The following is a 22,658-nucleotide window of genomic DNA, read 5'->3' on the forward strand; positions in this document are numbered from 1 at the left end:
GGGTTTTGGGGCAATCACTGAGCAGATCCAAGGGACTGTGGTCAGCACAGAGAGCTGTTCTTGAACAGCACTGTACATTCTGGCAGAGAGGAAAACCTTCCTTGGAGCTTCTGGAGCCCTGGCAGGAACATTGGAGCTCTGCAGTCCCTGGCTGTTCACAGGCTGGCTCACATCTGTGGCAGTGCTGCAGGACAGGATGGAGGCAGGGCCCAGCAGGTCCTGCTGACAGAGGATTAGTCTGGCCTGGCTGGCCAGGGGCTGCTGGTGAGCCTTGGCAAGCAGGAATATTGCCCAGGAATTCCATGGCTTTGGAGTGAAAGTTCAGTGGTGCAGTGCAGCCACGAGAGGAGCTGCTGCTGTTTCTACATGCTCAAAGCAAACAAAGCCACAGGCACAGCACGCTGGCACAGGAGGTGGAGGGCTGGGAAGGACCTGTGGCCCTTCCAGCTGCCCTTTGGCTGCCCCTGCAGCCCAGAGCCTGCAGCCCAGGGCAGCTGTGCCTTGTCTCCTTTCCCAGCTCTATCCCTCTTCCCTCAGCAGCCAAGCAACAACGTAGGGATGGTTCTGTTGTCTCTGCCTCATTCCAAAGGCTTTGGTTAGGATGACAGTAATTTAAAATCAGTTGAGAATCCCAGAAAGGTTTGGGTTGGAAGGGACCCTTGAAGCCCATCCTGTGCCACCCCTGCCATAGCAGGGACACCTTCCAGTATCCCAGGCTGCTCCAAGCCCCATCCAACCTAGCCTTGTACATGAGGTTGTGAGTGGTATCAAATCTTGCAGTTCCCTGTGTCATCTTCACTTGGTTCTCCTCAGAAACAGTGGGGCTTGTGCCTGGGTAAAATCTGAGCAGGAATTTTTGGAAAGGAGGCCACAGCCCTACTTTCCCCTGGAGCAGAGTTAGTTCTTGTGCCTCCACCTCTACAGTTTTTGTCATTCTGGTCTGCCTGGCAATGGTATTTTATGTCTGGCATTACTTTAATAATAAAAATAAAAAAGAGGAAAAGATTTCTTGATAACTGTGTATATATTTGATACGATCTCCTTTTACTGAGAGTAAGGCCATTGGAGGAATGGGTTATCTCTGGGCTGCAAACCACCATTCTATTAGTCTGTTTGAAGTTATCTAGAAAGTCTGTGTGAAATATAGCCTCCTTCTTCCCCTCCCTCTCAACCTTCCTTCTCCTTAAATATATTTTCAGTCCCAGCACAAAGCAAGGCTGTGCTGCAATACAAAAACATTGTTTAAAGGGTCTTTACTCTGAGGTTTTATTTTCAGCCCTCCTGGTAAATGGGGCTGGTCCAGCTTGATTCTAACCTTTATGCAAATTTAACGATAATTCAGCACAATATTTATAAGATTCAGAGTTAATTAAATCCCAGTGGAGATCAGACCCTGTATGACCTCATTACAGTTATACACAACTGCCTAATTTCCCCGAACAACCGCCGAGTGGAGGGTGTGCTAATTTAGGGAATGTATGGACATGTGTACTGTCTAGATGTCTGTCTGTGCAGCCCGAGTGGCAGCACCACTGCTCCTCCCTGTAACCAGCTCCTACTGAAAATCACATTAGCTTTTGTTAATAGACTCTTTTTTTTGTTCCGCTGGATCTTTAATCGATAGAAATAAAATTAAAGAGACATTAATTATCAAGCCTTGAGTTCCTCAGCTGGAAGGCATTTTAGCAATGCAAAGTATTATTATTGCTATTAATTTTATTAGATAGGCTTCATTTTCTCCCTTACATAATGAAGAATTTAGGTGGATTTCACCTGTGTGCAAAGGGGCTGGCTCAAGGCCTCTTGCATCGCTTCTGTCTTATCTGGAAGGCTGCAGAGGAAGATTTGAATGATTCATGCAAGCCAGGATGGGAAGTTGCCATCTGTGAGCAGCTGAAAATTAAATCAATCTTTGTGTCCTTCAGTGCACATGGGCTGGTATGTACAGACACACATATGTACATGCAAACATGGGGGGATTAATTCCCTTTATTCCCCTTTCAATCTGAATCCTTCTTATGATCTTTTATGTTTAGTCCTTAGGGGTCTTGTCTGTTATTGCCATGGTCACAGCGAGGGTGGGAGTGGCTGTTTCTCAAGAGAACGTTCATAGAAAAAGCTCCATACAAGGGAGCAGGAAGGACAAATTTTATTTGCCTATAGTGTAATCCAAGGGGGACTGAAAAAACCCATTCTTTAATGGCAAATAGGTTTCACTGTATTTGGATTAATTTCATTTTGGACACAACTTCAATACTTCTTTTCCTTTGGAAATGAAACACTATTATCTAGTAAAAATAGGGAGTTTCAACATTTTGAATTTTGTCATGAAAAAGCAGTTGCTCACGGGTCTTCTTTTTTTGGTGTGGTGGTGTCTTTTTGGTGGGAAAAAAACCCACATCAGGAGTGACTACAAGTATCTGTTTTTCAATCTAAAAACCTCCTTATTTTCATAATCATATTCAGAACTGAATCTTTAAATTTGATAAATATAAAAAAATCCCTCTTGAGTTTTTTTTTGGTTTGTTGGTCGGTTAGTTTAATTTTCCTTTAGTGTTTTTTTTCCCATTTTCTTTATTCTTGAAAGGGATGAACAGTAGAAACATGAGTTTCTGCTTTGTCAACACAGGCTGGCACTTCCAGCACGTAAATATTTTCAGCAGTTTGCCCACAACACACACATCCACATCCCCAGCAGCAATCCCTGTGCCATGAGGAGTCAGCAGCACATGGACAAAGTTCTCACAGAGCTCCCAAAACAAATCCTGCTCTGGAGTCTGCAGAACAGCATTCATTCCTGTGTGTAACAGCAGAGACAAGGAAATAAAGCAGCCATGAAAGATCTCCTCTTGCACCAGGGAATGGACAGCATTCCCCATCAGCTCTTCCTTATTATTGCATCCGAGGACGCCTGAGTCAGATGAAAGGGAAATAAAATGAACATGTTTTTGATGATCAGCAATGACACAGGCAGAGACGCAGCAAACAGAGTGGCAGGGCCTGTGCAGAGCAGTGAGTGACAGGACCTCTGATCTCTGTGCCCACAGCTCTGTGTGATGGGGAGGCAGCTGCAATCTGTTCTGTTTAATGTGAGCTCTGCACAGCCCTCGGGCTATTTGTAAGCTGCCAGGGAGCTTTGTATCGCACAAAGTTTGGGCACCTTGCTGAATTTTGTGGCTCTAGCTGTGCTGCAGGGCTTGACAGTTTAAAGGATAGAAAGGGGTGGGAAGTTTCTTAAATAGCCTTCTGCCAAATTAAGAACAGTGCCCATATGCAGGTCAGAACTGGTTGATGAACGGGATTGGTGTTTGTTCCCTTCCTCCAGGAAGACACGAAAAAGTGGTTCTGTGCTTGGGATGCAAAGTGCCAGGGAAAGACCAGTGGATGGAGAATATCATCAACATTACCAGACACACACTAAAACAAAAGCAAAAAGCCCATCAGGCCAGACAGGACAAAGTATCTTTAACACAGGAGCCCCTTTAAGAGCTTTCTGAGGGCCTGTGGGGATTTTGTGGTGGTTGAGGTTTTTGGGGGGTTTGCTTTACTTTTCCTTCAGAGTTGCTCTAGTTCATTAATTCTTAACAATTTATCAGTATGGGAAGATAAATCCCCTGCAGTCCCTTTTAATATATTTTCTTCTTCTTTTCAAGTAAATGATTGATGAGTATCAATCTAATTGTTCAATGCCGAGTGGTTGCTAATGTAGGGCCCCTGTTGCCTGAGGGTTCCTACCATGGTTTATAACCCTGTGCAGATTGTCTGGTTAAGATCTTAAGTAGCCAAAGCTGTAAAAGTTTATGTCTGTGGGTGGGTGGGGGAGTAGAGAGCTCACAAGTAAGCAAGGCACATTTCCATTAATCATTTTGGCTGCTGGATTGGGCAATACATTCCCATCTATGCAATCTGGGTGGAGAAGAGTTTCTCTGTGTCAGTATTTGCCTCTGGCAAACAGGGCCCAGAGCTGTGGTGCCATGTGGAAGGCTCATGGAGGAGGAAGTGTTGTCTGGTGGTGGAGGCACAGGGCAGGGCTGGCTGCTCTGAGTTCACCCTGCTGTGGCTTTGCTGCCTTACCCCAAACACGAGTTTGGTCACCCCCAGGGATTACTGGGCTCCAGTGTGACAGGGGCTCATGGCCACTCAATAGCCCTGCTGTGACCTTCACACTGTTCAAGCTCCTTGAATTTGGGTGCCACCATCACTCTGGAATTAGCAGTGGATGTCCAGACAAAAGCCCTTTTTGGTAGGTGCTGAGCCAAGACAGTCCCTGTCAGGACCTCACCATTCAGGAGAGGAGAGCAGCTGGATGCACACACAGGAGCACACGGGAAGTGACGGGCACGGGGCTGGCCCAGCCCTCTGCAGGTGTCTGCACACACCAGCCACGCTCTGCTCTCAGCTTGGTTTGGGTTTCTTTGGGGATCTTAGGTCTATAAGGAAGAGGGACTGCAGAGCTTCAGAGAGTGTGAGAGGTCCCACCACCACGGCAGGGCCAGGTGTGCAAGCCCCACACTCACAGTGGGAGCTGTCGTGGCTCCATAAGGCTGGGCTGGACAGCCATAGCATACTAAATTAAACAATATATAATCTAATGTTTTCACAAGGCTTTACAAGGCAAAGCTGAGATAAAAAAAGGCTTGGACATCTTCGTGACAGGTAATGCTATGGAGATGCCAGTACAGATTTTTACACTTCAGACTGGCAATGTGTGAGCAGAAGCAAAAATAAAGTGAAAACAAATAGTCTGGTGCTTCTTTATGTTTGGAAATTTCCAATACTTATGTTTTTAATTGCTTCTAGCCACAGGTCTGTGATATGTTTTAAAATTAGATAATGAAACACCAAAGCTCCCCAACAGCATAGAATTGAGTTTTGATTTTCAAACTCTGCATCAAATTCTTAAAGTAATCTGTATTTTTAATAAATACAGGAAGATTCTCTAGTATTAAGATACCTCTTATTGAAACTATGTATTTTGTTAATTTTTTCTACAAAGAAAGAATTATTTTCACCACTAACACAACAGCTGAGCTACCTATCCATAATGCCATCTGGCACCTCTGTATTGTAGGATTTTACATTTTAAGACTTGTATATTGATTGATTCCTTCACATTTAATTTGTCTCTTGGTTTTTCAATATTTTCTTTCCACTTCTTTGAACAGGGTACTAACACCCCATCCCATTTTCACTCACTGAAGGTCCCCACGTGAAGCCATGACTTTCCAGTTTCTGAGATCTGTCCTGAGACCTCTAAACTGGGTTACCTCATACTGCCCCGAGGTGGGAAGTGATCTCATATGGGTAAGGGACAGAAGCAGAAACAACTTTATAGGTGGCAAAGGAAACATTAAAAAAAGTCCATTTGTGGGCACATATTCTCTCCAAACAGATGAGGCAATTAAAGGAGAAAAACTGACAACAAAGGAGAAGCAGAGTCTACTAACATTTGCTCAGTGTGAATCTTGGATTTCTCTGTGGGAGTTATTTAAATTTACACCAGTGAGGGCGGCAGCAGAAGTGGCTTTCCACAGCCGGTGCCCCACATCTCCCTGTGCTGTAAATTAACCTGCTTTCCCAGTGACTTCACTGCACCAGCTCCCCGGGGCAATCACTGCCCTGACAGAGCTAAGCTTGGTGTCTGGGGCTGCTTCCCCAGCCCTGCCTCTGGACAAGGTTTTAGGAGTGATTAATTCCTCTGTAGCACTCGGGGCTTTGCCTGGACAAACAGCCCTGTTTGCTCACGTGAGATGGATTGCAGCCTCCAGACCCTGTTCTTTGCCTGGGGGGTGAGGGCAGGGCTGCTTTGCTGTTTGGAGAGTCTTCTTTGAGAGGTCTAAATTACAAAACTGTTCATTTTGTTTAAAGAAAGATTATGATCTCTGGAAGAAATACAGTACTGGCAGCAACAATGCACAAAGTGCTCAGAAACATTTGGGATATTGGACCTAACAGAAAAAACCCCTCCCAGTCTCTGCACCAGCCTTAATGCAAGCATTTATTTACCCAGAGCCACAGAGCGTTTGGGAAATGGAAATCTTCAAAAATAAACAATTGGCTTAATAATTTAACGTTTGTTACATGACCACTATCAATGTCTTGATTTTGGCACTGCCAGGGAGAGCTGTGCTGGACCATACCTGTCTGGAGATCAGGGGGGCTCAGGACACAGTGGGAGCCCTGGGCTTGGGCAGTGGGGACATAGTGGGTTTGAGCAGTGCTGACACTGTGGAATTGGGCAGTGGACACAGGGGTTTGGGAAGAAGTGACACCGGGGGTTTTGGCAGAGGTGGCACTGTGGAATTGGGCAGTGGACGCAGGAGTTTGGGCAGAGGTGACATTGTGGGTTTGAGCAGCAGTGACAGTGAGTTCGATCAGCAGTGACGTGGTGGGTGTGGACAGTGGGGACACAGGGGGTTCTGGCAGAGGTGACATGGGGCTTTGGGCAGCAGTGACATGGTGGGCTTGCCAGGAACGTCACCGTCATCCTCCCTCCAGCCTGACGAGGAGTTTGTGATACACAGAACCCAACCATGTACCAGTGCAGGCAAATGTTATAGGTTTATGAGGAGAGTGATTAAAAATGTATCAAAGAGGCTTGTAAAGCTTATGGTTCAAGTTAACTGTATGAAGTAAACAGCCTTTAAGTGTCTCCTGGGACTGTGACAGATAGTCTGTGGGTGTTACTGCAACATGGTACTAGTGATTGTTCTGGCCATCCCAAACTAATCACCATCTGTGTGTATGAGCCTCTTGGGAGCTCCTGGTTGTTGGACAATCATGGTTGTTAGCATTTTTAATCAGTTTCTGTGCAGCACAGATAGAAACCGTATGCTCCAGTCTTTATTTTCCCTACTCGGGGAGAATTATTGCAGCACTAAAAAGGGATGTGCGAGTTCCTGCTAATTTTAGAGGGTCACATTCACCTCGTGCACCCAGTCGTGGTGACATTTCCCTTGGTGTTCCCTGCCCCTGCTCTGAAGTGCTGTGGTAAGAATTATGCTCCTGTTTTGCTGCTGGCAAGGTGGATTGGACTGCGAGTCCTTGGCTCTGCCTGGCAGCCCCCCCTCTCCTCATGGCCACGCTTCCTGCGTGACTCAAAGGCACTGACACAAATGCAGAACATTCAGGATCACGGTTGGGGAGATGGAGTTGGGGGGTTTTATTGTCCTTCTTGGTAGTGAGAAAGAGCTGCTGAAGTAGGAAGAAGCAGAGCAGATCATTGCCTGGAGCAGGAGACTGTGTGCAGTTGAAGTTATGGGCCCTGGGAGAGTTCCCAGCTGTACTTGCCTGGCTGTTGATGCAAGAGGCACTGCAGGCAAAGATGGCTCCGGGAATGGAGGGGCAAACAGCGAGGGGAGGGATGGCTCAGATCCAGGCTCTAAGGAGCAGCGCTGATGCTGAAAGGAAAAAGCTCTTCTCTCGTTCTGTACTGAAGTGCAGCTCATCTCGACAATTAATCCTTTAAGAATTAAGATCTGGGGGCTGGCTCGGCGCTCCGCAGCCGTTTGACATCTGTGCGCGGTGGCTGGAGAGCAGAGCCCGGCTCTTCCCGCCAGGCTCCGGCAGCCTGGCCCCAAAGTGCTGAGCTGTCAGACCTGGCACTAGCTCTGTTCCCCCTTGTCCCCATCTCCCATCCCCAGACTCGGCTCTAAGGACTGAACAAAGGGCTGGGAGTGTGAGCAAAGAAGGAGCTGATGGTACACGGGAGGTGATGGGGGAGAACAGAGGAATAGCGAGCAGGCAGAATTCCCTCCTGTTCCAAGCAAGCTGGAGTTCTTGTCTTAAATGAAATGTCTTCTGTGTTTTCATTATCAATGTTGCCATCAGCTTCCTGGAGCTGTGCTCTCCTTTTTATTTTTAAAGGACTTGATTCAGGCTTCCCATTAATTTTCCTGGAGCCGTGAGGTGAGACCGAGGGGCAAGGTGCTGCTGCTGCTGGGTTTATCAGCTGGGACTGCTGTGTCCCTGTATCTGTGGGACCAGGAACAGGTTCTGAAGAAGATTTTGAATGAATGAATAAAGCAATTTTCTGGTGCACAGTCATGAGTGAGGGTTAGTCCATCTTTGCACTGTTTGGGTGGTAGGGTCTCATCTATTTATTCATGCTGATGTGATCAGAGAGTTTGTTCTCTGGAGTTCCATCCATGGATTGTGCCAAGTTTAACACCACGGCTTTGTGGTAGGTGCCATGCCTACACAGTAGAGAGGTGCTCTGTGTCTTCCCATCCTTCCTCCTAGTGCTCATGTCTCCCTGGAAACTGTATTCTGGTGCTGGCAGGCCCAATCAACAAGTAATTTCTGTTTACCTGTTGTCAAAAGGGACAGTTGTATGCGATTAGGTGTGTATTGATTATCTGATTTAAACCACAAACATTTCCCCATAAACTGTGCGGGCTGTGCTGTGCCCCCAGTCTGTCTCACAGCAGTGCTAACTCCTCCACATGCAGCAGCACGGGGCTCACGCTGGTTTGGGCCTCGTTGGTTATTCCTGTTCTCCAGCCTGGCCTCCCAAGGGGGTGGAATTGTCAAATACTACAGAGTTCATTTAGGGTCTGAGAGCTGCTGTCAGGCAGGGAGTGTCACTGCAAAAATTCTGCAGTTGCATTTACACCAACCTGTGAATTCCTTCTGGAAGGGGCAGAATACTGACAGTTCCTAGAGTTAATGGCCCAAGTGGGTTATAAGATCCATAATCACCGACGCTGTCTCTCCTCAATGCATGTGTCTTCATCTGTCAGCCTTGAGGATCATCATGGGCCTGTGTGAAATGAAAAAAACTGTTTAACTGCTTCATATTAACTAACATATTAGAGTCCTCCTGACATTATCGTTGTTAATTCTAACAAAACATGCTCCCGCTGCTGGTAACCCGAGTGTGCTTCCAAATGCATCTCTGCTCAGAGAGCAGGAGGAGGTCACTCGCCGTGGGACCTGGACTGCAAACACACTTCTCCTGGAAACCATCAGAGCCCAAGCCTGGTTACTCTCACAGTGCAGAGCAGAGTGCATCTTCTTGGAAAATCAAAACTGGTTTTTGAGGGAAGTGGCCCACTCTGGCAGCTTGTTTCCTTTATTTTGGCCATGCAGATGGATCAGGTTTATCTCCACCCAGAGGAGAAGAGTCAGACTGAGAGGGACAGAGCTCAGTGGGGAAGGGCCATGTTTAGAGGTGTGAAGAGCTCCTTGACACAGCTGGGGGAGCAGTAAACACTCAATATAAACTCAGTAAATACTCAGTAAATACTCACTGCTGCTTTGCATTTCTTTCAGATCTGCATGTCACAGATGCGCCTCTCCCTGTCTCCTACAGGGCACTGTAAAAGCATAGGCAGTAAGGGCTGGTCTGTACCAGCAGGTGAAGGAGTACACCTTTAAGATGTATTTCAAGTTCCCTGCAATAATTGTCCAAGTGTTAGCACAGTCTTTCTGCAGGACCCAGAAGACCTTTCCAGGGGTGGCTCTCAGTGCCCTGTCTGGCTCCCTCCCCTGCCAAGGACCTTTCTTAGGGCCCTGGAATTGATTTGAACAGGAAGTGTCTGCTCATCCCTCCCACCTCATGCACTTCTGTGTGTGCTGGGCTGGGCTGGGCTTGCAGAGGCCTCTCTGCAGAGCCCTGGGGGTTCCTGGGGCTCTGCAGTGAAACCTGTGCTGGAGTTGGTGTAAGGGACGGGGGCCTGACCTGCCACTCCTCGGCTTTGGGGTAAATTCCACATGCTGAAGTCAGTCTAGGTGCAGTGGTTGGTGAAACATGGAAAGAACCTGCTCTGAGTGGCTGAGGGGAACCATTTAACTTGATGGAATTTTGTTACTGATATTTTTATGTCTTTACTCCTTTTCCTAGGATTATGTTCTCAAAGAGGCAGGTCTGATTCTTCTGTCAATATTCAGGCAAAATCAAAAAGATTTTTTGTCTGAATTAGGACCCATAAAGTATGTCCAAATGTAATGAGGCACATCCAGGTTGTCTACAGCTATGTATAAAAAACTGCATTTGTAGTGCTGGGTGTCAGGCCTCTATCACTGGAGGAGGAATTTATTCTACCCTGTACTTCTTGCAATGAAGCACTGGTGGATGCTCAGCTGTGACAGGTACTGGTAAATGGATGTGGCAGAATCGACTGTGAATGTTTTGGCAGCAGCCCTCCTTCAGGTAGCTATTAACTTTATTTTTTAATATGAAATTCAGGCACTAAATCCAAGGGAAAAAAAAGCATACATAATGTAGGTTAATTAAAATGCCTGTAAATGAACAGGTGACAGGTGCCAAGCCCCATGACAACCACAACTGGAGAAATGAAAGTGCAACAGACTATTAGGATTCCTGTGTTAATCAGGTAATAGTAACTTGGGTAATTACAAAATCATATGAAATCTTTTTTAAATCCCAAACCTCATTTATAGCCTTTTGGAGATAAAATATAAAATGTAGAGTTTTAATCCAAAAGGACTTTCTCTTCTCTGGAGCCCTCAATCTCAGATTTCTTCCATGGCTGACACAATTAAAGGTTGGATTTTTTTTCTCTCCCTGCTCTTCAATTTTATTTTAATTAAGAAATATTAAGTTAAAAGCCACCAAAGAGTTTAGGTTTCTCTCTCTCTAGCAGGCATTTGGTAGTCACTTATGTGTCCCAAGGCTTTTTGCTGTGTGTCAGGTGGAACCTGTCATGTGCATCTGTTGGCTCTTAGAGGTAGAATTTATTTTTGTGCTGAGAAGCAACACAGGGCACGTGTGAGATGAACCTGGAATAGACTGGAAGCTGCTCTGCCTGCCCAGGAACAAATTATTTGCAGATAAGTAATAGGACTTCTGATTAAATTCTTTTTTCTGTGAGTATGAGCCCAAGCATTGATACATTTTCATATCTGATATGCACACTAAGACAACACCCCATTGTTGCAGCCTTTCCCAGACTGAAAAGCCCATCCAGATATGGTTTTCCAAGTAAACACATTGAACCCTCCTGAGGAGATGCTCACAGACATTCCTTCTCTCCTTCTGGAGCCTCACTGTATAACTGGGGTCTTGATCCCAAGCAGAAAGTTTAGCAGAGGCATTAAGTGACTTGCCCCAGGGCATTACTACAAATCAGTAGGAAAATGAAACCTTCCAGACCTGTGCTGTAATTTCCAAGGCACATGCCTCTCTCTTGATCTGTCAAAGATGTAAAAATATATTAAAAAAATGTCTGTAATTAGGGCTAGGAGGTGGTGCCTTTGCTGAGAACCTGCACCAGGGTTCCCTCTGTGAAGGACCTTGGAGGCTGATTCAGACTCTGGCATATAAAGATTTTTCTTGGATTTTTTTCTTTTTAATCCAGATATCAAAAATGAAAAACATTGGTTTTCATCCTTGTCCCTGCAATAGAATTTATTACCCCTGGGCTATAGACAGCCAGACAAATAGAAACAGATTTCTTTCTTTCTTTCTTTCTTTGACTTGGAAGATGAGAACATGTTTTGTACATTCCTACATTGCAGCCAAAATAAAGATCTTTATCTTCAAGGAAATCAGAGTTTTGGTTCTTGGTAATACCCCACTAACCCAGACAGTGACAAATTTCCAGCTTTCCCCACCATACCAGGAACATGATGATATTCAAGTCCCATCAAGAGGAACAAGGGCACCTTCCCTCCCTTTCCCTTTTCTGATCAACACTGTGTATAAATTAAACAAAGAAAAGGATGGAGCTTTATTTTAGGAAGCTTTTGGACCACAAGTTGTGTAGTTGTGTTTTGGATTAAAGGTCAGGACGGGAAATCTGCCAAGGTTTCCCCTCCCCACTGCTACTAATTGTCACTGCTCCAGTGGGAAAAAAAAATAAATAATACTGGATTAAGGGGAAAAAATAAACCCAGTAAGAATAATAAGGAGAAAACGGAAATCAGGCTTCATCCAGTGCTTGAGATATGCCCTACATAGAGGCTATTGAATTCTGCCCACCTCTGTGCCAGCCTCCTCTGGGCATGGGGGACAGTGCTTATTTTGTTTAGGGGTTTTTCCCTCCCTCCCACCCTCTACCTCCTTCAGTGTTTTTATTCAGGCACAGCAGGCACAAAAGTGAATGCTGACAAGCTTTGGCACACTGAAAAAAAATAAAGAAGAAAAAATAAAAAAGGAGAAAAAAATTGCTGCCCGTCTCCCCAAGCCGTCCATTCTGTCGCCAGAGCCCCGCATTTTGCAACATAAAAGCATAATCAAAAGAAATTACGCTTGGACTCAGTCAGGGACAGGGCAGAATAGTCCATTTAGCTTTATGCTAAAAAAGAAAATAATTGGACCAAAATTCGTTTGAAATAGGAGCAGGAAACAGTTTGTTTGCAATCTATTTCCTCTGGAAAACAGCAAACCCTATTAAACCCTCTTTGGGAGCTATTTATTTTGGAAACAAGTTCAACATTCTGCAAGCAGCACACGCAGGCAGAAAAAGTTGTAGTGGAGTGTAATCTTTGGAGGAAATGTCCATGTTTATCTACAACGTATTTCCAACCAGCTCCCAGAAAAACAAGTGTTCCACAGCTTCAGCTGGGCTTGGCTGCTTGGAGCCCCAGAGTGATGAGCCCTGTAAGAGGTGCAGCTGGGAGGCAGGAAAACCAGCAGAGCAAAGGGTTCTGCTCTTCTCCAAAGGGACATTCCAAGGGTTCTCTGCTCTTCTCTTCCCTCTGTGTTTGCTCTCCTGCTCTTCTCCCATCGCCACCCTGCACACTTCATCATACCACGGTGTTCTCATTCCTGGGGGGTTTCCCCTGTGACATCCACACCTGTGCCAGAACCAGGGAGAGACACTGGGAATCTGGGCATGGCAGAGACACCAACAGTCCCAGGCTGTAGAAGCTGCTGGTGGTGGCTTTTGCCTCTCTTCCATGGTCAAAACACAGAAGAATCCTCGAGGAAGCAGTTACAATGAGTAATTTCCAGCTGGTGTGTTGTGACCGAGCAGTTTGGCACAGTATTTGATGGCTGAGATGAACCAGTTCAAACCTTGCTGCTGATTTGCAGTGGGACAGGACCTCCCAGCAAATCCACTGAGCTTCTGTCTCCTGACATTGTTGTTAGTGCTGGACACAGAGAAATTCCTCACTGGACTTCTGTGTTTCTTCATTTAGGAGAGTTAAATCAATACTTTCTAGTGCTCACCTCAAATTCATCCTGTGTGCTGTGATTCCAGGTAATCCATGGTACCTGTCAGTTTGACTCCATGTCTAGTGCCAGTCAGGGTTGTTTTCCCCAGACAAGGGTGGGTTCCAAGGCCTTTTCCAGCTCTGGGAATCCCATTATCCCAGAGCCTGTAGCAGCCCCAGCCTTGCACAGCCTGATGTGCCCTTCATGTCCCCACACCTGGGACATGCAGGGACTTGTGCTGCTGCCTCTGTGTAGGTGCTGGGAGGTGTGGGGGTGTATTCTACGTCTGAGGCAGTGAGAAGGCATCTGCCAGGCCCTGCCACTTCCCCAGAGCTGAGCTTTTCCTCCAAGCTGTAACCACCTCCTGCCCAGTTGTGTCTTATCTGTGGTGATAAGATTAACCCAGTTATGTAGGTATTTGCATTCCTCTTAGCCACCTACTCCTGTCCCCACTTCCCCTGATCTCCTTCCTTCTCCACATTAATTTCTCTTTATATTTAACCTTTATATTTTGGAGAAAGGAGTATAATGGGTCTCAGCAGGATATCATCTGATTTCTGCTCACAAGAGAGGGTCTTAAGTTTCCCCACAAAGTGGCTGTGATTTATGAGCTGTTTCTCACTCAGGGGTTAAGTGTTATCTCTCAGCCCAAATATCCTGTATTAGCAATAGAGCTGATTACCACTGTTTGTATCAGTCATTGGGATCCTTAAATAAAATGGAGAGCAGCTTGTTGGAAATCCTCATTTCATTGAAAAGCATGGTTTAACTTTAATAGGGTTTGCATATATATCGTAAATCAGCTTGGAAAAAGGAGGGCATATTTTTTTTTCTCCATCTGATTGTTTTACACATTTCAACAGTGTGTAAAAACACAGCCTGTCATTGTTAATTTTAACCAAAGGGAATTACTTCTCAAAAGGCTGCAGTCGTGATTAAATGGAAAAGGTATCAGTAGTGTAAATTTGGAGCTGATTAAATGCTGTCAGCTCAGATTCCTTATGCAAAAGAGATACAGGGATTAGGCTGGCTGCTTTCACCACCTAAAAACACAAGTGCTTAAGCACACCTAATGGAGGGAACTTCTGCAACAGTGAGTTTGTGTTTTAGCACAGGGCAAACTTGAATCCTGCAGTCCCTGAATTGAGCTGATCCCCTTTTCCCATCCTGCAGAAACTGGGTCTTTCCTACTCCTGTGAGACTGGGATGGCAATAACAAATGTTCTAGGCTTTGCTTCCTTAGGGAGTGTGGGACCTTCCCAGAGGGCAAGGTGGATTGTAGGAGATTGGAACCTCCTGTTCTTCCTCTTAAAGAGTATTTCTCTCTTCTGGAATAGGCCTGGGGATAGAAGTGGAAATTAACAGGCAGGATACTCCTGATTCCACTGTTGCCTTACCTGCAGAACGGCCACAGCTTTCAGCCTTTCCATGGATGAGCAATTCTCCACTGAGGGTGAGGAAGGGACAGCTGCAACATTGCAGAGTGCAGGAAAGGGACCTGGTTTCTGTGCTCAGAGCAGGTCAGAGAATCCTCCAAAGGTTTGGGTTAGAAGGGACCTTAAAAAGATCACCCAATTCCACCTCCCTGTGATGGGCAGGGACACCTTCCACTAGACCAGGATGCCAGCTGGGTTTGCAGTCCTCTTTCTGGTCAGAGTAGGGTTGAAATCTGCAAGCTCAGGCAAACGAGTTGTTCAAACACTTCCCTCACTGTTAGGGACAACTTCACTGTCACCTGTGGGAAGGGATCACCTCCCTCTCTCAGCTGAACCCTCTGGTGAGGTAGGCAGAGGTTGAATCAGGTGGAAATGGCAGGTATTTTAGAGGATTCATGTAACACCAGATCCCAAAAAGCTTTGGGGCACTACAGTGGGCCATAATGCTTGGTGGTTCTTTGCAGATACCACAGTCCTCACAGACAGACAGGGAGGTCTGTGCTTCCTGCAAGGAGTGTTCATGCCATGGGCAGAGAACTGGGCTGCCTTGGGATTGTACAATGCTGGATATGCTGGACAGAACTGCAAAATGATCCTGCAGATCTCACACAAAGAGGTCCAGGGTGAGGTCTGTGTTGTTCCCAAGCAGCTGCAGAGAAGGTGGTGAGGGAACAGCATCACCACAAGTCTGAGGAAAAATGACCAGAAGAGAAAAGTGCTTTACATTTGCAAGTAGTGCAATGTGTACAGAAGTATTTCTCAGACTTACTGCAGCTTATTTGTAATTTAAATTTTAAATAATATACTCTTTTCCCAATGCTATGGACCATAGATTTCACATCCTCACATATGATCAAGCCAGCAGTGTGATAAGGGAATACGAGCAGAGGTCTAGTTCTTGAGATTCAAATCCCTCCTGATTAAAAGCATTCTGTGGTTACTTTGGTGGTTTTCTCACAGCACTCAGCAGTTAACCAAAGACAAGAATTTCACCCAGGGTTTTTTGTCTTAGGGTTTTTTGTTGTTGGTGGTGGTGGGTTTTTTTCCCTGGGCACATATTGTCAGATACTGGCAAGTTGATAAGCTTTTATTTCATGCATAACTAAAGAAGCAGCAGTAGTATGAAGGAAGCTGGGGCACAGCTGATATCTAGAGTAGAACTTACTTTAATTGAAAAGCAGTTTTAGTAATTTTTGTTTTTCCTTCTCTTCTTATAAGAGGGGGGGGAAAGAATTGTTTTCAAGCATTATTAAGCTTTTTTTTTTCTTCCCAGAAGCTAAGAAAGCCATCTGTGAAAACCTGTTTGCATGTTTGTTTTCTACAATAAAATGCAAAATACTTCTTCCTGTTAGCGGATTATGCCATATGTCACTCCCTGTAACAAAACCAGCATGTTTATTAATGAACCCAATCAGAGGCGAGGATTTAAAAAGATTTAAAGGAACTGAATTTTCAGTTCAATATTTTAGTGTAGAAAAACTTCTGGTCTGTTGTTCATGTTGTACTTGAAAACTCAGGCTTTGTTTCTTATATGAATTTGCTAAATTTGCAATGGAAAGAGAGCAGGAGGAAACTCTCAGGGAAAAGAAATCACACTGCGATCCCTACGTTCTGCATGCATGAACCCCCAGCTGATTGTGATCAGCAGTTTATATGTGATTAATATTTAATTTGATTGGTATAGTTTTTTCTCCAGATAAGCTAATTAAGAAACTTGATGGAAAGGACACCCTTGTGCATTAATGTAGCAGCGTTTTGGTTTCTGTAGGGCAGGCTAAACCTTCCTGAGTTACAGATGAGCTGGAGTCAGCTTTCTCAATGTGTAGTGCAGAGACTTGAATTCCATGGCTTTGGTTTTCTCTCCCCAGACTGCCTGAGAGCTGGGCTCGTATGATTGCTGCTGTGCTGGGGACTATTTCATACATGATAAGGGCTGTTGTGATAGAAGGAAAGGCAACCAGAAATCTGTTTGCCCCCTCACATGGCAGGAGACTGTGCCTGCCCAGAATCTGGTTACAATCCTGGAAGCTTTTGACTTCTCAAATAGACAAGGTCTCTTATCAAAAGGGTTCAAAGCTTGGGCCTCAGCACACCAATCAATACTTGCTTTATCTTTAAACTCTAATACTGCCCTCACTGATTTAGATCTTGTTGTGGAGCTCAGCTCAGGCAGATAATGCTGCTGGGAGGGAGATGGAGCATTTCAGCTCAGGCTGGGATTTCTCTTGTTGTTCCAGCCAGGACCAAGCAGCAGTCACCAAATGGGATTTTAGGTTGCTGTGTGAGGATGTTTTACCCCTTCTTCTGAGTTCACAGAGAATTTACAATGCTTTTTATATGTGTTTTTTGGAATATTCCATCACCTTCCAAAACCCTAAAATAAACAATAACAGTCTGATTTTTCACATGTGCTTCCAGGTTAACCACAGGCAAAGGGTGAATGCCAGATCTGTTCTCTGGCAGCAGAACACTGCTGGAAATGGGTCCATTGGTTCCATAGGCAGATTAAATTTCTTAGTGCTAAAGTTCTTGCACTGAGACCTGGCTGGCCACTTATGAGGGGAATAATTGAGTTGACATCTTCAAAATTCATATCTTAAGGCAGAAAAAGGTGTTCATTAGCTCGGTAGATATATTTACTAATGCAGTCATGAAACAGCTTCCTAACTGTACTTTGTGAAGACCAGAGAAAAGAAATCCCTCTTAACATTTCTCCAACTTTCTTACAACTAATAAAAGGCTCCGTAATTTAGTGTCTTTCTCAAAAGCATAATTCATCATGGAAGAAAACTGAAAAATAAAAGTGACCTATTTGAAAGGTCAGTTCATGTTTATGCGTCAGAAACAGTCATGAGTACGGGTTTGGTGCAAGACAAGGCTCTCCTAAAATAGCATTCCATTAATCGTTTAATCAGCCCATGCTTGTTACAGATTTGACATATTCTGTAGACAAATCAGGTCAGAGGTAACAAGTGATTCAAAGAAACAGATAAAAACCCTACTGAACTGTGAAAAACATTCTTCTTACAAGAAAAAATCTGAAACTGAAGCATACTCCTTCAGTCTGGAAAATTAATAACCTGACGAGCTTTCACAGACACCCTGAAGGCCCAAGATTCCTGGATTCCCACCCATCTGCTTAGGACTCCCCAGGAAATATGTCAACACTTATTTTGCTGCCTTTATTTTTCTCCTCTTTTGCTTTCTTAGCATGTGCCTGTTGTGGAAGTGATCTTTGCTGCCTGTTTGGCTGCAGGACTTCAGTCAGAGCCTGTATCCCACCTCAGAAATGCTCCCTCAGGGAAGGGCCCTGGGGGCTGTGGGAACACAGAAGGAACAGGCTAAAACTCTGTGCCACAGCCTCTGGAGCACCCTCCTCTGGCTGGGAGCAGGAACAGAGTGCATGGGGTGGATGTAGGCCAGAGCAGGGTCAGAGGGCTGCCTGGGCTGTTGCACACTCCATGTTGACATTGTGATTTCAGGAGACAAGCCCTGAGGATGGAGGCTGTGGGTTATGGAGATCTGAGAGGAGGAACAGTCATGTAGGATTTTATTCATGCATTGTTTCCAGCACTGGGGAAGCATCCACATCTCTGCTCTCTGCCTAAATGCCCACCAGCTCATTTCTCCCCACTGCACACTAGCCCTGGCCGAGCTCTCCCCTCTCAGCTTTGCCTCCCCATGATTGCTGTTCCAGGCACCTGAACTTTGTCAAGTCTCCAGTTCAGTTTCCCAAATGAGAATGAGCTGGCAGCCCGAGGTGCAGCTGAGGAACAGGCAGTTCCTGAGGGCTGCAGTTGAAATGGGGAACGTGCACAGTCATTTCTCTTGACCATCAGCGCTGAGCGATGGTGGCACAGAGGAGGAAGCCTTTTGCATCTCGTGCATGGCAAAGCAGTGTTGTTATTCTGGCTGCATAGCTTGGCTTGTTATTGAGCACATGCTTTGCAGATTAGCCTGTTTGTATAGCCAATCGAACATGTGCTCCATTAAAAATTAAAACATCCTGTTTTAAGGATGGAGCAGGAGACATCAGCTGCCACTGTGTAGCAGACATGGAAAGCCCCCAGAGCCCATTACCATAGGTTACAGCAAATGTTAATCAGTGCCAATGCAGTTAAATAATGCAGTTCGTGCAGATGGCAGCTACTACATCTACTCACAGATGTGTCCTCGAGTCCCTGAGGTTGCTGTATCACAGGAGTTGTCGGGAACAGTCAGATCTGATGCTGACTGTGGGTATCACCTTTGTGTTTATGCCACAGATACCAGCCAGAGGAAAGGCAGCCATGCCTAGGCCTGAGGAACGAGGTCAGAAACACACCAGAGCATAGCATGAGGCTGGACCTGAAATAAAACAAAAAGGAAATCTGCGCCCTTCACAAGTTGGGGTTTTTTTTGCCAGGCATGTTTACCTCCTGCACATACAAATCAGTGTCCTACCATCACTGAAGATGTGGATCCACAGCTCAGCTTTTGAACTGGGATATTTGTGATCACTGCAAATCATTATAGCCATTCCATGTGTACAGGAGGGCACGGCAAAACCCATTCTGCAGTTTCAGCCCTGTTCACAGCAGTCTCTAGGTCACATATAGGTGTTCTCTGCCAGCCTGCCATTTGTCCTACCTCAGGAGAAGTAATTTATTTACCTTTTCAGCTGTTTATGCTCAGGATGTGTGTTTATGAAAAGGAGTGTGCAAATCTGTATGACATGCAAGAGTTTGCAGATGAAAGTTGTGCTATAAGTATAAATATTGTTTCTAAGATCTGTCATGCTGTTCAGCAGGTACTAAGAGGAAAAAACATTGCAAGTCAAGAAGCTTAAAAAGCATTTCTTTTTCTCTTTTCACATCTTAGCACACCCTTCATCATCTACTTGTATTTCAGGTCTGTGTCATTGGTGAATGTTCTTTATCCCAAATCTGGGGATTTCTTTTAAGAAAGCTTGTCTCCTTTTTTAAAAAAGGTTCTGTCTGTGTATATTGTGCAGAATAGCTTGAAAAATGGAACATTTTAATCAGTAAATACTTGGCTTTTTCTTACCTTTTTCTTAATTCACTGAGGACATGAACATTTGAGATCAGGGTTCAAAAACACATAGATTTGAGGTTTTCTCATTTCCTGGTGACTTCACCATTGCTCTGAGTGCAAGTCTCATGTCTACAACACCCAGCATTTGGTGCTCTTTGTTGCAATGGCTCCGTTTGTGTTTTCTGTGGAAGATGAGCTCCAAACCAGCCATCTGCAGTGAGCCTCAGTGGAGACATTTGCTTGTTACAACTGTGATTTCTTGAACCTGCCATAAGACTGTCACACTCCACCCATCCCATCCCACTGGATGGCACACCAAGCCTGCATCCCATCGTTTGTAAAGAGCTATTGGCAGGGCTGGGAATTGCACAAGTGCAAGGAGGTTGGTAGAGAGATCTGAAAGCATAATACATTTTGGTTATTTAAATTTAGTTCTCAAGGCTATAAAATGGGACTTGGAACTCAGGGGACTCATTTTTTCCTCAGTAGTTTCATCTTTTAACCATTAATTGTCAGCTAGGCAGTGTGGGATGAGCGTTCTGCTGTGACCATGCTTCTGTCAATTAATAATGGAACGTATCCAAAGTTTATCTGTAGCAATCATTCATACCATCTGGCAATACAAATTAGATGATTTTGAAGGCAGTCTACAAACAGGCATGTTGTTCTAGGGACTACCATAATTATATCTATCAAATAGATAGAGAAAAAATGTATTTAATGCATTTTAAATCGCGTATTGAGATCAATATCCCCCGAGAGCGAGCTGGGCTTCCAGAGAACAGGGGCAGCAGCAGATTTTTGTAGCCTTGCCATGTGTGTGTATCAGCAATGCTCCCAATGAGAACCAGCCTTTTTGGGGAATGAGCAGGGGATTATTTTTCTTGCCCATTCTGGCCCTGGCCTCATTCCCAAGCCTGACAACAGCAGTGCCAATTAGTGACAGACTGGGGACTGGCCAGAGATGACAATGAAGCACTCAGAGGACAGACAGAAATGTTTTAAATGAGCTGCTGGATCAAAGGGAGGGGAAGGAGCCGTTTGGGCAGCAAGCAGCAGTCCCACGTTCCTCTGCAATGCTTGCAGCCTGTTCAGTGCAGGTGAGCTCCCGGCCTGGCCCACACACGGCTGTGACAGAGCCACACTTGTTTTTCATACAATCATGGAGTATCCTCAGTTGGAAGGGAGCACAAGGACATTGAGTCCGAGTGCTGGCTGCTGTTTCCCGCCCGGGCAGGGCTGTCAGGGCAGTCCCATGGTTGTGGCTGCCCTCGGTGTGAGCTGTGCTCGGGCTCCTTCCCTGCCCCTGCAGGGCTCAGCCCCCATGTCTCCCAACACCCCGGAGTTGGACTGGAAATCTGGGAATGGCTTTTACAGCTGCTCCACCCAAACTGCCTCGGCGTGGGGGATCCGTGTGTCTGCAGCTTCCAGCTCGGGCCCTGCTTCTCCCTCAGGCCCTGCCGCTCCCTCAGGCTCTGTCCCTCCCTCAGGCCCTGACTCTCCCTCAGGAGGTGTCTCCCTCACAGAGGGATGGTGGTGTCCCCTGAGCAGGGTGACCCTGCCCCGTGGTGTCCCCTCCTGAGCAGTGGCCACAGGTGACCCTCTTGAACAGAAAAAATTGAATATTCTCAAAAAATTAGTAAGTGAACAACTATAAAAAGGCCACATCAAACCTACAAACAGTCCCTGAAATGCCCCGGTTTTTGTCGCTCATAAGAAGATTTCATTCTTCATGGCTGTCATTCTTAAGACTGCCCCATAGTGTCCCCTCCTGAGCAGTGGCCACAGGTGACCCTGCCCTGGGCCTGGCTAAGCTGAACCACCTGAAGCTGCCGGACTCACCGATGTTGGTCTCTCCATCTCATTGCTGCTCTATCAGATGTGACATCAAAGACCTGGAAACTAAAGAAATGTGAAATATAGTTTATTCTCGTAATTATAGATGAGGAGTTGTAACTGCATCTGTGCACTTCTCAGTAAAGCAGCTGTTCTGCCCTTAGAAGGATATTTATAGACTATTGAAGGTAAACAATCCTGGCTTATTTCATATTGCAACTACATTTGCACTGAGTTTAGCTGCAATTTGATCAAAGAAGCTGCTGACATGTCAGCTTTACTGATACAAGATAGTTTTTCCTTGCTGTTTCTGCTAAATAATCTTTGCCTGTTTTTCAGATGAACTGTTTTGATATTAGTAAGTTCTTTGGAGTTTCAGTTGAGGAGTGAATTGGTATAATATGCAAACCCATCCTCAATCTCTGAGTCATCAACTTACAGCCTCCCTCGTACAGTTCGAGGTGACTATTTGATTTTGGGTTTTTTTCCTCTCTCAGTATTTATTCTCTGCCAATTTCCAGCGCTCTATAAATGGTTCAACATCAGAATTTTGACATGTGTGATGAATTTCAGTGTTTAAAACTCACAGGGCATTTGCAGCAGTTTGGTCACTAGCTGATGAGTTATCCCAGTCTTTCACTGGTGTTTTGCTGCTGTTCTTACAAGTGTGTGGTTGGCTATGATGGCATTTAACTAATAGACCAGGCTGTATCACAGTGATCCTTCTATGTATAAAGTAACGTTTAGGTGCACACTAATTTTTTTAGATAATAATTTAGATAAGAATTTAGATAAGAATTTTAGTGCTTCTTATCTGATGTGAACTGAGAGCAATATTTCTAAAGCAATTTTTTTACTTGATGAAAACCTGTGGCAATTGGAAATTTATCTTGGATTTAACATACACTATGGCTGAAGAAGTATAAACTTGAGACAACCCAGTGGGTGAGGAATGAGTAAAACGGCTCAGGAGCTGCTGTTGCTGCCCAGGTTGGGTGTCAGGGAAAGGTTCTTTCCCCAGAGGGTGCTGGGCACTGCCCAGGCTCCCCAGGGAATGGGCACGGCCCCGGGGCTGCCAGAGCTCCAGGAGCTCCAGGGATGGCCAGGTTGGGATTGTTGGGGTGTCTGTGCAGGGACAGGGGCTGGACTGGATGATCCTTGGGGGTCCCTTCCAGCTCAGGATGTTCTGTGCTGCTGTGATTCTATGAGTCTGTGACTCTGTGGGGCTG

The 22,658-nt window shown here is 45.4% G+C and overlaps 1 protein-coding gene and 1 long non-coding RNA gene across 12 annotated transcripts in view; one reads left to right on the top strand and one right to left on the bottom strand.

The window, feature by feature from the left end:
* AUTS2 (activator of transcription and developmental regulator AUTS2) overlaps positions 1-22,658 on the top strand; it is a 778,310-nt gene that overhangs the window by 597,033 nt on the left and 158,619 nt on the right. The gene's annotated exons all lie outside the window — the stretch shown is intronic.
* On the bottom strand, positions 7,591-21,395 carry LOC135283762 (uncharacterized). Of its 3 annotated transcripts, none has more exons than XR_010349400.1 (4): positions 21,271-21,395; positions 18,723-19,804; positions 8,619-8,761; positions 7,591-8,309 (listed from the first exon to the last, which is right to left on the bottom strand). It is a non-coding gene; the product is annotated as an uncharacterized LOC135283762 (long non-coding RNA). The 3 variants fall into 3 exon arrangements; XR_010349401.1 differs by lacking the exon at positions 21,271-21,395 and having other exon boundaries at positions 18,723-18,906; positions 19,606-20,885; XR_010349399.1 differs by lacking the exon at positions 21,271-21,395 and having other exon boundaries at positions 18,723-20,878.

This window comes from Passer domesticus, chromosome 19 (genome assembly GCF_036417665.1).
Source record: "Passer domesticus isolate bPasDom1 chromosome 19, bPasDom1.hap1, whole genome shotgun sequence".
Classification (NCBI taxonomy): Eukaryota; Metazoa; Chordata; class Aves; order Passeriformes; family Passeridae; genus Passer; species Passer domesticus.